At 45.9% G+C, this 14912-nt stretch overlaps 1 long non-coding RNA gene across 2 annotated transcripts; it reads right to left on the bottom strand.

Moving 5' to 3' along the window:
• Positions 1-12540: 12540 nt before the first annotated feature.
• LOC119349379 lies at positions 12541-14092 on the bottom strand. Of its 2 annotated transcripts, XR_005169392.1 has the most exons (3): positions 13637-14092; positions 13205-13312; positions 12541-12904 (listed from the first exon to the last, which is right to left on the bottom strand). It is a non-coding gene; the product is annotated as an uncharacterized LOC119349379 (long non-coding RNA). The 2 variants fall into 2 exon arrangements; XR_005169393.1 differs by lacking the exon at positions 13205-13312.
• Positions 14093-14912: the final 820 nt, after the last annotated feature.

Here is a 14912-nt window from a genome sequence, read left to right as displayed (position 1 = left end):
AACATCATCATTAACATTTTCACTAGGTTCATGTTCATTACCAAATTGTGTTTCAGCATCAGACATAGAGATATCATTTGGATTATCAGGTGGTTCAGCAATAGGTTCACTAGAAGTTTGCACAGTCCTATCATTTTTCTTTTTCTTCCTTTTAGAAGAACTAGGCATATCAACATTATTTCTCCGAGAATCTTGATCGATTCTCTTAGGGTGGCCTTCAGGATACAAAGGTTCCCGAGTCATTCTACCAGTTCTAGTAGCCACTCTAACAGCATAATCATTTTTCTTACTATTCATTTCATCAAGCATTTCTTTCTGAGCTTTAAGTACTTGTTCTACTTGAGTGGTAACCATAGAAGCATGTTTGCTAACAAGTGTAAGTTAACCTCTAATATCAGCCATATAATCACTCAAGCGTTTAATCTTAAAGGTATTCTGTTTTAATTGTCTACCAAAATAAGCATTAAAGTCATCTTGCTTAAACATAAAGTCATCAAACTCATCCAAGCACTGACTAGCAATTTTAGTAGGAGGGACTTCAGCTTTATCATATCTATAGAGAGAATTTACCTTTACTACCTGTGTCGGGATATCGGGAGGTTCTTCAGTAAATAAGTAATTGAGATCATATACTTCTTCAACAGGTGGTAAATTAAGACCATGTATTTCTTAACATCTTCAGCTTTAAGACCTTTTTCTTTCATAGATTTCTTTGCCTCTTGCATATCTTCGGGACTGAGAAATAGAACACCTCTTTTCTTCGGAGTTGGTTTAGGAATAGGCTCAGTAATTGGCTCAGGAGTAGGCTCATAAGTTGGTTCAGGAGTTGGCTCAGGAGGTGCCCAATTATTTTCATTTGCCAACATATTATTCAATAAAATTTCAGCGTCATCCGGTGTTCTTTCCCTGAAAAGAGAACCAGCACAACTATGCAGGTAATATCTGGAAGCATCAGTTAGTCCATTATAAAAGATATCAAATATTTCAGGTTTCTTAAGAGGATGATCTGGCAAAGCATTAAGTAACTTGAGAAGCCTCCCCCAAGCTTGTGGGAGACTCTCTTCTTCAATTTGCACAAAATTGTATATTTCCCTCAAAGCAGCTTGTTTCTTATGAGCTAGGAAATATTTAGCAGAGAAGTGATAAATCATATCCTGGGGACTTTGCACACAACCAGGATCAAGAGAATTAAACCATTTCTTAGCATCACCCTTTAATGAGAACGGAAATATTTTGAGTAAATAGAAGTGGCGCGATCTCAGATTATTAGTAAACAGGGCAGCTATATCATCTAGCTTACGAAGATGTGCCACAACAGTTTCAGATTCATAGCCATAAAAAGGATCAGATTCAAACAAAGTAATTATATCTGGATCAACAGAAATATCATAATAATCCTAATTAGGAACACAGATAGGTGAAGTAGCAAAAGTAGGGTCGGGTCTCATTCTACCTCTAAAAGATTCCTTACTCCACTTAATTAGTAACCTCTTACGTTCAAGTTTATCATGGCAAGCAAGAACAGCTTCAAAATATTCAGCATTAAAAAGATAACCCTCAGGAATAGAAGACATAGGTTCATCATTACTCACATCATCGTGTTCAGGTTCACTAATTTCTCTTTCTCTAGACCTAGCAATTTGCTCATCAAGATATTCACCAAGTGGCACAGTAGTATCAAGCATAGAAGTAGTTTCATCATAAGTATCATGCATAGCAGAAGTGGCATCATCAATAACATGCAACATATCAGAACGAATAGCAGAAGCAGGTTTAGGTGTCGCTAGCTTACTCATAACAGAAGGTGAATCAAGTGCAGAGCTAGATGGCAGTTCCTTACCTCCCCTCGTAGTTGAGGGATAAATTGTTGTCTTAGCGTCTTTCAAGTTCTTCATAGTGTCCAGTAGATATAAATCCCAAGTGACTCAAAGAATAGAGCTATGCTCCCCGACAACGGAGCCGGAAAAAGGTCTTGATAACCCACAAGTATAGGGAATCGCAACAGTTTTCGAGGGTAGAGTATTCAACCCAAATTTGTTGATTCGACACAAGGGGAGCCAAAGAATATTCTCAAGTATTAGCAGCCGAGTTGTCAATTCAACCACACCTGGAAACTTAGTATCTGCAGCAAAGTGTTTAGTAGCAAAGTAATATAATATTGGTGGTAACGGTAACAAAAGTAAAGACAGCAAAAGTAATGTTTTTGGTATTTTTGTAGTGATTGTAACAGTAGCAACGGAAAAGTAAATAAGCGTAAACCAGTATATGGAAAACTCGTAGGCACCTGATCAATGATGGATAATTATGCCGGATGCGGTTCGTCATGTAACAGTTACAACATAGGGTGACACAGAACTAGCTCCAGTTCATCAATGTAATGTAGGCATTTATTCCGTATATAGTCATACGTGCTTATGGAAAAGAACTTGCATGACATCTTTTGTCCTACCCTCCCGTGGCAGTGGGGTCCTATTGGAAACTAAGGGATATTAAGGCCTCCTTTTAATAGAGAACCAGAACAAAGCATTAGCACATAGTGAATACATGAACTCCTCAAACTATGGTCATCACCGGGAGTGGTCCCGATTATTGTCACTTCGGGGTTGCCGGATCATAACACATAGTAGGTGACTATAGACTTGCAAGATAGGATCAAGAACACACATATATTCATGAAAACATAATAGGTTCAGATCTGAAATGATGGCACTCGGGCCCTAGTGACAAGCATTAAGCATAGCAAAGTCATAGCAACATCAATCTCAGAACATAATGGATACTAGGGATCAAACCCTAACAAAACTAACTCGATTACATGATAAATCTCATCCAACCCATCACCATCCAGCAAGCCTACGATGCAATTACTCACGCACGGCGGTGAGCATCATGAAATTGGTGATGGAGGATGGTTGATGATGACGATGGTGACGAATCCCCCTCTCCGGAGCCCCGAACGGACTCCAGATCAGCCCTCCCGAGAGAGATTAGGGCTTGGCGGCGGCTCCGTATCGTAAAACGCAATGAAACTTTCTCTCTGAGTTTTTTCTCCCCGAAAGCCAATATATGGAGTTGGAGTTGGCGTCGGAGGGCCACCAGGGGGCCCACGAGGTAGGGGGGCGCGCCCAGGGGGTAGGGGCGCACCCCCCACCCTCGTGGACAGGGTGTGGGCCCCCTGGTCTTCATCTTTGGCGAGGATTTTTTATTATTTATTCTAAGATATTCCGTGGAGTTTCAGGTCATTCCGAGAACTTTTGTTTTCTGCACATAAAACAACACCATGGCAATTCTGCTAAAAACATCGTCAGTCCGGGTTAGTTCCATTCAAATCATATAAGTTAGAGTCCAAAACAAGGGCAAAAGTTTTTGGAAAAGTAGATACGACGGAGACGTATCAGTCCCGCGCTTACTGGACAAGTGGTGGGTCCCGCGCTTACGTGGATAAGTTGTGGGTCCAGCCCATAACAGCTAATGAGGGCATCAGTTTAGCTTAAGGGCCATGTCGTGTCTCGTCTATTTACTCGCTCAAAAGTGTCGCACCAAAGCCATTCTGTCGAACAACGTCTTACTCCTTCCAATTCCTACGAAAGATGTAGCACAGGAGCTATTGACCCATTTTCGTATTGTCTTATTTTTTTCTCTATTTAGTTCTTTTTTGTATTTTCCGCAGAAAATAGAGCAAAAACAAGACAGTTAGGAGCTACATTTTGAACATGTTGAAGTAAAGGGTAGAGGCTGAAGATTAATTGCTGTAAGTACTCACCTGCCTCTCTTCACTTCCTCAAGTCATGCCACTCAGAAATTGCCCTAGTTTATAACACTGCTCGACTTATTCGATGCAGGTATTGCTTAATGGAGACCCATGATGTGTAGCGTAACTGTCACCTAAACTCATAACTCTGAAGAAGATTGTCCAGGTCGTCGAGCTGGTGTTCAGCAGCAGTAGCTGTGGAAGTGTTTTACTGTATGTATACTCGTTGGGTGAAGTTATGTTGTGAAAGTCTGGTCTTTAGTCAGGTAGGGTTGGGTTTAGTCATTTCTCGTGCTGTTTTCCATTTGCCAATCTACCTTACTTTTAGGGCCTTTGTCCCATGTTATGATTGGTAGTATATGCTGGAACCTTTGTTGTTCAGATGTATTTTTATTGAGATAACCTATATTGATAAACTTTGCAAGGTATCAATTAGTGTTGTTATTATTGAACTCGAAGCTAAGCACAATCATTGTTAAGACAATGCGCCCTAGCAGACAGTTATTCATCATTTTCTAATGTTATATCCAAATAATTATGTTTGGGTTCCTCATGCCCTGCACAAGGATAGTTTAAGTTGATGGATGTAGCCATACCAATACACGGTCTGCTACCCACTTCACACAAGGAGGCATGGACGGTTGTGGTCGGAAGGAAGAAGGGAAGCCGTGCGGCAGCCGGCTGGCAGCAGGCAGCGCCGGCGGCATCACGGCCGCTAGGGCGGAGCGTTTAAATTTCCTAATTGGCGCGGATGGGCCACCGGTGGCTACTGGGCCATCTTCGGCTGGGTATGAGGCCCAGTGCGAAGAGGCTGCAGTTGGGCCGGGGTCAGTTGGGCTGGGAACATATGTGTACGAGGCCGCAGTAGGGTCTGTATCGATCGACTATGTGCGAGGCGCATGCAACGATCAATCTGCCTTCCCTGATTCCAACATGCGCCGTAGGGTTTTTGTTCGTCGGAGTCCTCGTCGGCGTGCTGATCGTGGCGCCCGCGCTCGATGCATTCCCCCGCTTGAGGCCATGGCTGGACGTGGTACTGCGGGGAAAAGACCGGCCGAGCCTCCTGGGGCTGGCCGCGCTAGGGTCGTGCCGCCGTCAGGTTCTGGTGGTGGCCGTGGTGCGGCGCCCTCGGTTGTGCCGCCGCCGGCCACTGCTTCCGGCCGTGGTGCCCTGATCCCTGGGGCCAGTCATGGCGCGGCGCCCTCGGTGGTGCCGCCGGCGGGTCGGGGGGTAGCGCTGGCAGGTGCAGCCGCGGGACGTGGTGCCGCGTTGCCTTCCGACGCCCGCGCGCCGGTGCCTGGTGCTTCAGTGCTGGCTCATGGACATGGCAGCCTCAGTGCGGGACCACGGCCGCCAGCGCCTGGTTTGGCTGGTGGTGCTGCTGGTCGAGGAGGTGTGGTGCCTAAGTCATCGGCGATGGGGTTGCCGGGGTCAGTTGGTCAACAGCGTAGGCCGGCACCGCCGCCTCACCTTGTTGCCAAGCCTCCGACTGGGGCTGTGCAGACGCAGGTGCCTCCTCAACCTGGAGTGGGCGGGTCTAATGCCGCGCCCCGGGGGCAATGGGGAGATGATGGATTCAACGCCTATGGGGCAGGTCTGCACCGTGGTTCGTCATCGATGGGCGGTGGTCGAGGTTACGTTTGGAAGAGCGATGGCTCGGCAGAGAGACCGTTCTTGGGTCCCCAGGGTGGTTTTGTTGAGGGGGCTTCTGGCCCGGGATTTAGACAGCGAGGTGGTTTTCATGGTCACCGTGGTGGTCGAGGTGGCCGGTACCGACCACGACAACCTCCCCCACCTGTTGTCGATCAAATGGTTGTAGATGGGTCTGTTGAGGAGACGATGCTGTCAGGTCAAGCTTTGGAGGTAGTGTCGGCGTTAGCTAATGCTGAGATACCCGGGGGTGACACCATGTTGACTGCGTCAGTGGATGCATCAGATAAGGCTGATTCAGAGAGGGCATCCAAATGGGCGCGTAAGAAAGAGAAAATGGTGTGCTATCAATGCGGAGGCAAGGGTCATTTCATTGCTGAATGTGTGGCTGAGCTTTGTGGCACTTGTGGCAAACCGACACATGATACGGGGGATTGTCCATTTCTGCGAGATCAGGCACCGTCTCTCATGATGTATGGAGTGTACTGCGCTGAACTAACGTTCTTCGAGTCTCCTTCTGAGAGCAAGGCTCCTGACGAGACCCTGAGTTTGACTACTGGGATAGTGAAAGTTACTAGAGGAGAGGTCTTTAAGACACAGATTGTGCAGAGGCTGAAGGAGTTAGCTCCAGGCGACTTTTAGTCGGAGCTTGTTAATCTTGAGGACAAGCTGTTTAGGGTTGAGTTCCCTTCTGTGGAGGATCTTCAGCGACTTCTGAGTTTTGGGATGTGCAAAGTGCCGGGTACTGATGGTGTGCTTGAGTTCCATGAGTGGAAGAGAGTCGAGCCTCAGGGTAAGCCTTGGACTCAGGTGTGGTTGCGTTTCTCTGGGGCCCCATCGAAGCCCATGCAGTATGCTCGGGTGGTGGCTAGTTCGGGTATTTTGGTGGGGAGACCGGTGCAAGTGGATATGGATTTCACCAGAGCTCACAGGATTGCCCGACTGTTGGTCAGCGTCCTAGACATTGAGTATGTGCCTGAGGTGGTCAAGTGGGCATATCAAGGACCAATATATACCCTCGCGATTGCGTTTGAGGATGAGAGTTTGTTCGCCGAGGCGGCTAACGGGACTGATTCTGATATGCACGAGGGAGACGACGGCTCATGGCTTAAGGAGGCACCGGTTGATGATACTGGACGAGAGTCGTCTACCGCACCAGAAGTTGCATCTCAGACGTTAGGGGATGGGACGGCACCACCCTCTTCAGTGCCTACGACTACTCTCAGATTCGCATCTTTCGAGCCTGCCTCTGCACCCCCGAAGCTCTGGAGTGAGCGGGTGGAGTCCGATGAGGTGTTTGAGCACACACTACTTGTTCTGGCTTTTGATGATGTTGTGAGTCCAGGTATGGAGGTTTTGCCACATCCGGTCAGGTGTGAGGAGGAGGAGGAGGTCCCCTCCCACATGCTCGTTCCTGATCCTCAGTCAGAGTGTGTGATGGATGAGGTCTCCGTGGTGGAGATTGCTTCTTCGGGAGGGGGTCCGAGGCAGGTGGCCTCGGCACCTTCCTCTCCTATTGCCAGGCCGGTGATGCAGGCGACATTTCAGCTTTCTGGAGGAGGCTCGGGGCAGGTGGCCTCGGGGCCCCATCCTCTTGGGGCGCCCAGAGAGGACATCCCTCTTGGGGCGCCGGTATCTCCTGATGGCCGGAGGACGGGGGTGGATGGGGAGCTCAGGCAGGTGGGCCAAGCTCTGCCATCTCACAGCTTGGCGCAGCCTCTCTGTGGTGGGGTGCGACAGACGTCGCCAGTGCCGTTGAGCGCCCCTTCACTTTCCGGTGGTCCAGCTGGATCCTCGACGGAGGACGACCGGGTGCATGTTCGGGGTGAGGCAGGAGGCCTCACAATGAGCAGGGCCACTCCGGAGGAGGTGATTGCGTTTGGTGGTATTCCGGACCCGGTCTCGGAGGGGCATCGGCTCAGCAGCCATCTCCAGGATCATCTGGAGGTGGACGACATTCAGCAGCGGTGCGCCGTGAGGGTGGCCAAGCTTCATGACGTTGAGGTCACTACTGGTATGTCAGTCAATGTTTCTAATTCTATTTTGCATTTCTGTAATGCTGAGATCATTAAAAATGCAAACCAGATAGGAATTTCACTAGGTAGTAATGATAGTGAAATTTCAACCTCTATGAATGATATGTTGGACTTAGAGGCAGAGCGGTCCTTAGAGATGATTCGCAACTTAGCGGCGGTTAAACCCATGAATTATTCTGATATTGATGCTTTGGGGGTTAGGGTGCTCGATCATTTTTGTGCGGATCTCGCTCCCCCTCCTCATGAGCCTGAGGAAGAGGATGCGGGTGGGGAGAATGTTGTGGTTTCTGCTTCTGAGCCTGGTTGTGAGGACCAGCGGGAGTGCGATCAATCCTAAATGTAAATGGAAGCGAAAGATCTACCCGGATTCTGCAGTGCGTATTGTGCTTAGATCCGAACGGCTAAAAAAAATTCCATGATGAGATATGAAAGGAATCTTTTGGAATAGCAGAGGTCTTAAAGACTTGGCTAAAAGAAGGTTTCTTGCGGAGACAACTCTAGAGCATAGCTCGGACTTTATCGCATTGTCGGAGACTGGCAGAGATAACTTTTCGCCACAATTTCTCAATACCTTATCGGGCGGTATTGATTTCGACTGGCACTGTCTGCCACCGCGAGGAAGATCAGGTGGGATCTTACTCGGGGTCAAATGCGAGTCCCTAGAAGTCCGAAGTGTAGTCATGGTAGATTTTGCGGTAAAGTTTAGGGTGAGGTCGAAGGAGGATGGGTTTAACTAGGCTTTGGTGGCGGTATATGGTGCCGCACAGCCCGAACAAAAACTGGAGTTCTTGGCGGATCTGGTTAGGATTTGCGGCTCTGAGCAACTGCCTATCCTGGTGGGAGGTGATTTCAATATTATAAGTAGGCGAGATGAGAAGAACAATGATAATTTTGACGGCAGATGGTCATTCATGTTCAATACCATCATTGAAAGGTTGGATCTGAGAGAGATAGAGCTTTTGGGCAGAAAATTTACCTGGGCCAACGTGTTGCCGACTCCAACGTTTGAAAAGTTGGATCGTATACTGGCAAGTGTTGAATGGGAACAGAAGTTTCCCCTCGTCACAGTTCAGGCTCTCTCTCGGGGTATTTCTGACCACACGCCTTTATTCTGGATTCTGGTGAGGCCTCCCACTCGGGAAACAAGAACTTGTTCTCGTTTGAGCTGGCTTGGTTTGAGAGAGAAGGCTTCCTTGATCTCGTAGCCAGAGAGTGGGCTAAGGATCCAGGAGGTAGAACTGCGCTTGAGCGATGGCAGAATAAGATTAGACACCTGAGAATTTTCCTACGTGGGTGGGCTAAGCATCTTAGTGGAGTTTATAAGGTTGAAAAGGAACGACTACTCAACCTTATTCAGTCCTTAGATGTAAAAGCAGAAACCACGATTCTGCCAGCCGCAGAGCTCCATGCCAAGCTTGACACTGAGATGAGGCTGAAAGAGCTTCTTCGTGAAGAAGAATTAAAGTGGGCTCTGAGGGCCAAAGTCCAAAGAGTGGTCCAGGGGGACGCGAACACTCAATTCTTCCACACGATCGCTAATGGCAAACACAGGAAGAAGAGGATCTTTTAGCTTGAACAAGATGAAGGAATGATTATTGGTCAGGAGAAGCTAAAGCTATGCATCACTGAGTATTACAAGCAGTTGTTTGGACCCCCAGAGGTTAACTGTGTGTCTCTGGATGAGTCTAGAGTTGAGGACGTGCCTCAACTTACTACTATTGAGAATGAGATTTTAACTGCTCCTTTTTCTGAAAAGGAGGTGTTCGAGGCCATATCACAGATGAAAAATAATAAAGCTCCCGGCCCGGATGGATTCCCGGCTGAGTTTTATAAGAAGTGCTGGCATATTATTAAAGGGGACTTGTTGCCGATGTTTCATGATTTGTTTTCGAGACAACTTCAGCTCTTTCATCTCAATTTCAGGACAATAACCTTGCTTCCTAAGAAAACAGAGGCTGTGAGAATTGAGCAATTCAGGCCCATCTGTCTTCTAAATGTTAGTTTCAAAATCTTTACCAAGGTCGGGACGATTAGGCTCACACGGATTGCGCATGCTTTCGTGCAGCCTAATCAAACTGCTTTCATGCCGGATAGGAACATCCTCGAAGGGGTTGTGGTCCTTCATGAAATGCTCCATGAGATCCACACGAAAAAACTTGATGGAGTTATTTTCAAGGTGGATTTTGAGAAGGCGTGTGATAAGGTCAAATGGCCTTTCCTTCAACAGGCCTTATGCATGAAGGGTTTTGATGAAGCTTGGAGACGCCAGGTAGAATCCTTCACGCAAAAAGGGAGTGTTGGAATTAAAGTGAATGGCGATATAGGTCATTATTTCCAGACACACAAGGGCCTGAGACAAGGTGACCCCAGGTCTCCTATCTTGTTCAACATTGTGGTTGATATGTTGGCAATCCTGATAGGTAGGGCAAAGGAGGCCGGTCAGGTGGGTGGCTTGGTGCCTCATCTAGTTGATGGTGGCGTGTCCATCCTGTAGTACGCTGATGATACAATCATCTTTATGGAGCACGACCTGGCAAAAGCGAGAAATATGAAGTTGGTGCTATGCTTATTCGAGCAATTGACGGGATTGAAATTAACTTTCATAAAAGCGAGTTGTTCTGCTTTGGTAGAGCCAAGGAAGAACAAGAGGCTTATAGGCCATTGTTTGGGTGTGAATTGGGGGCTTTACCTTTTACGTACCTAGGAATACCCATTCACCATCGTAAGCTAACTAACAGTGAGTGGAAGTGCATCGAGGATCGGTTTGAGAAGAAACTGAGTTGCTAGAAAGGAAAACTTATGTCATATGGAGGACGATTGATTCTTATTAATTCGGTGCTTACGAGTATGCCAATGTTTCTCTTATCCTTCTTTGAAGTCCCAGTTGGAGTCAGGAAAAGACTGGACTCCTATCAATCCCGATTCTTCTGGTAGAGTGACGAACTAAAGAGAAAATACCATCTTGCCAAGTGAGATATAATCCGTCAACCAAAGGACCAGGGGGGCCTTGGTATTGAGAATCTTGAAGTCAAGAACAGATGTCTCCTGAGTAAGTGGCTTTTTAAGTTGTCAGTTGAAACCGAAGCAACTTGGGCGCAGATTCTCCGTAGTAAGTATCCGCAGTCCAAAACTTTGTCCCGGGTGACAGTGCGACCAACTGACTCGCCGTTCTGGAAGGGGCTTATGAGAGTCAAAGCTGCCTTCTTTCATAGAACAGAGTTTATTGTCGGGGATGGTAATACCACTCGCTTCTGGGAGGATACATGGCTTGGTGATACGCCTTTGGTGCTCCAGTATCCGTCCCTGTATCGTATTGTTCAGCGTCGTGATGCTCTTGTTGTAACGATTATGCAGTCCGTCCTCTTAATTTGCAATTTTGGAGGGTTCTTGTTGGTGACCGATGGGAAACATGGCTTCATCTGGTGAGTAGACTGATGGAGGTTCAGCTAACTCATCAGCCCAATCAGTTGCATTGGAAGCTTACTAGGTCTGGAGACTTCACAGTCAAGTCGATGTATATCGATGTCATCAATTCTAGTGTTATTCCAAGTTCCAAACACATTTGGAAAGTCAAAGCCCCTTTGAAGATTAAAGTGTTTATGTGGTTTGTGCATAAACAAGTAATTTTAACAAAGGATAATTTGATTAAGCGCAACTGGACAGGATCTACTAGGTATAGCTTCAGTGATCGGGACGAGAATATCAAGCGCCTCTTTTTTGACTGCCCGTTGGCGAGAGTCTTGTGGCGCACCGTGCAAATTGCCTTTAACATTACTCCTCCGAATTCGGTCGGTACGTTATTTGGAACGTGGTTTGTTGGGATAGAGTCCGAAACAGCTAGACACATTCGTGTAGGAGTATGCGCGCTGTTATGGGAAATTTGGAACTGCAGGAATGATTTGGCTTTTAACAGAACAACAACTATTCATTTTTTGCAGGTTTTATTCTGGGCTACTGCGTTGATCCGTATGTGGTCCTTACTCACTCCGACGGAGGCCAGGGAGCGTTTGGTTATTAGATCTGTCCAATGGGAGATGATAGCGCGGGATATCTTCAACCGTTTTGGATGACGGTCATGTAATAGGATAGACAATTAGTTTTCCTATCTTTTGTTATGCCAACCGGTTGTGGCTTTTAGGACTTTTGTTATTGGCGTTGTGGCTCTATGTGAGCTCGCCGTTTTCTATTTTGCTTTCAGACTTTAAGACCTTGTTGAACCTCTTCTTTATTTATATATGTGGCCGTATGCATCGTTCAGATGCAGAGGCCGGGTGTCCCTCCTTTTCGAAAAAAACTTTAATCTATTATTACTCATAGTAGTTTAAATCAGAAAGTTACGTGCCTTATTTACTTAAATTGTTGCACTCGTTGAATTGATTTAAAAGTTACAGTACATGGTAGGGCTGCTAATAGAAACTCATTTGGTCAATCTGTCGCTGCTGTTGCTGCGGCTGCTGTCGTCAACTGCTAATAGAAACTCACTAGATCGTCGATGGCGCGTGTTGCCGCGCCCGTCAATTTTGTCGATACAATAATAGAAACTTTCAGACAAAATAATAAGTTTGCATAATCTAACCCATGTTAACAATCAAAGAGGAGAAAATTAATAGTCTTTGAACAAATTAGTGTGATAGCAGTCGGGCTAGTGTACACTTTCTTTCTCGATGATTTTGAATGCATATCAAGCTATAAAAATCTCTTTGTGAAGGAAAAAACACAACACACAACCTGTATAGGTGCAACTGCAACTGGTTTGATTGTATTATCTAGATGTTGTAGGAAATTCATGGCACGATAAAACATAAAACTGCATCAACATTACTATTATTGGCTTGTTGCCCTTGCAAGTATTTTCAGAGCATCGCGTGCAGATATAAAATTAAATCGGAGCAATAGTGGTTTTAAAAAGACTAAAAAAATCATCTGTAGGACAACTGGCCGACAATTCATAATTTTCTGAATGGAGGCCCTTGATTCATGTTACCAACTAAACTACCAAAATCCAATTTTATTTTGTGACATGTCAGTGGCACTTTGGTAACATTGAACTGCTAGCGAAGAATCATCTTAAGAAAAGTATGTGCCAAAAATGCAGAGCAATTCCGCTCACATGTACTCCCTTAGTACAAAGTTGGGTCATCTATTTTGGAACGGAGGGAGTACATACAGTTGTCACTTCAATTTGAAACATGGATAAAATTTCTTAACTTAGTGAACCGCATGACATAGAAATCAACCCAATCCTGTCGAAACATACATTAAGTTGTTAACTAAACAGAGCAGCTAAAGATCTAAAGGAGGGGAAGAGGAATACAGTTGGGTGCCAGCAACCGAGGACAGGCTGCCACACACGTAAAAAGGTGGCGATGAGTGCCGGCGGCTAGTCAAGGCACTGGACTGTTGTATGTTGCTTGTACTTAGAATGTCCATATATCGTTGAAAATTTGAAGGACACAAAGATGGATGGCTGCAAGAAGATTAAATTGCTTGTTGGACATGATAAAAAATATATGAGAGCCAAAATTACATTAAGCAATAATAAGAAGTTGATAAATTGTACACTATCACAATTGCGGCAAGACAAAGATCATTTGCTCACAAAGCAGAAAACTATTTAATCAGAATAGAAAAAATACAACCACACAGGTACTAATGTTAGAGGTGAATTAAAAAATAAAATGTCCGTCAGTGCATGATACGAGGTCATGGCCAGCTCATATTAAATAGCACCGTTCAACATTGATCATGTTGAGTTGAAAGAGATCACCTGAATATAAATCCTACGGTCCCATAGACCGTGTTTTGCAAAACATCATGATGCAGTGATATAATGGTTGAAATTCTAAAAGGGTAACTTCTTATTTTTTTCAGTATTCTGCAATAGAAGAAAAGAAACACTCGGTATGGCGTAACGAAAAATTGCAATAGTAAAAATAATTCATATAGCAACAGCTTGTAGGTGAACAGTTCTTAGAGAGCGAACATCCAACCCGAAGTCCTAAATTAGCATGTTGGTAGTTGCTACTCAGTTTACAAATAGGAAAAACCAACCTAAATATCTAGGAATCATCACGTGATTCAGGCTATAGGTACTTATTTATTTTAAATAGATTTTTCTCCACCATGGCTGACACATATTGAATATCTATCAAAGAAATAACAATGTGTATTGCAAAGACAAGAAAGCAGGAGGACATACCTATTTAATCAATTCAGGGGCTTCCCTTGACTCGAGATTAACCTTGGCACCGATTTGAATAGGACTTCAGTTTTGGGAGGGAAATGCTGTCAACAGAGGCCCTTATCTTGCAACGTGAAGATACAAATTTTCAGTTAGTTGCCTTTGATAGTAAAGTGGCAAGATCTAGCTAACTGTTTGAATGTATCTCATTCGTTGATATCAGAGAGATATTCATTAATAGATAGACACATTTATACAGAGGGGAATCAGGCAAGAGCAAGTACATGAATTACACTAATATGTACATAATTAACTACATCAGCATAGTTGGAATTAAACTCGAATAAGTAAGGATATCAAACTGATAAGCACAAAGAAATGATAGAATGAAGCAGTCTTCCAAATAAATCCTCAAACAACTCCCTTAACCACCTAGCTCATTTGAAAATTTTGGATATACAAAACCACCTAGCTAACCTTTACCTGTCCAGATCATACACGACAAAAATAGCACATAATGAGCTCCACCTTTTCAAAAGATTGGTACCAGGGAATTCACAAATACTCATCCATTCAAAAGAAGTAAGGTTCAAATTAGTGGTTCGAGATCCATCAACCAGTGCAGGTAGGAGGCACATGAGTGTAGATGTACTGTTTAGGGGAGGATGGGAGTGGAAGCAGGGAGGCGTTCTACAAAAACTTGCCAGTAGCCATTCTGGAGTACCGTGGTGCGACCAAACATGGAGATGGGACCATAAACGTCTCTTGCGTCCACCAGATCTTTCACCGCCAGCCGCCGGCCGCAGCGGCCATGTGTAGGGTTCGCACGATGCAAACTGAGGGATGGTGTTGGTGTACCTTGCACAGCCAGTTGCCATGGTAGAAGTCACGAGGAGCTCGCCGGCCTTGCCGACGGAGAAGAACTCTTTCTCGAGGACCTCGGCATACTCGCCGTGCCCAGGGAACACCACTTGGGCCGGCGCTCGGCCACGCGGCGCATCTGCAGCATTCGGCGCTCGCGGAACGCCTCGATGTCGTCCGGGCCAAGACGCTCGAGTGCGGTGATCTCCTCGACCGCCTTCGCGAACGACAAGACCTGTTTCTCCAAGATCTGCCGTCGTTGGGACACGTCGCGTCAGAAAAAAGAACTGGGGAAACACATGGAGGAATGGATTCACCATGGTGCCGAGGGTCGCCGCCCGCATAGATCGGCCGAGGGGTCGCGGCGGCCGCGCTCCTCAAGCGAGCGAGAGGAGGGAAGGAGCGGCGCTGCTTCAGGCTCCTTCAGTGGCGG

The sequence above is a fragment of the Triticum dicoccoides genome, chromosome 1B (assembly GCF_002162155.2).
Source record: "Triticum dicoccoides isolate Atlit2015 ecotype Zavitan chromosome 1B, WEW_v2.0, whole genome shotgun sequence".
Taxonomy (NCBI): domain Eukaryota; kingdom Viridiplantae; phylum Streptophyta; class Magnoliopsida; order Poales; family Poaceae; genus Triticum; species Triticum dicoccoides.
This window is presented reverse-complemented; position numbering and strand designations above follow the sequence as displayed.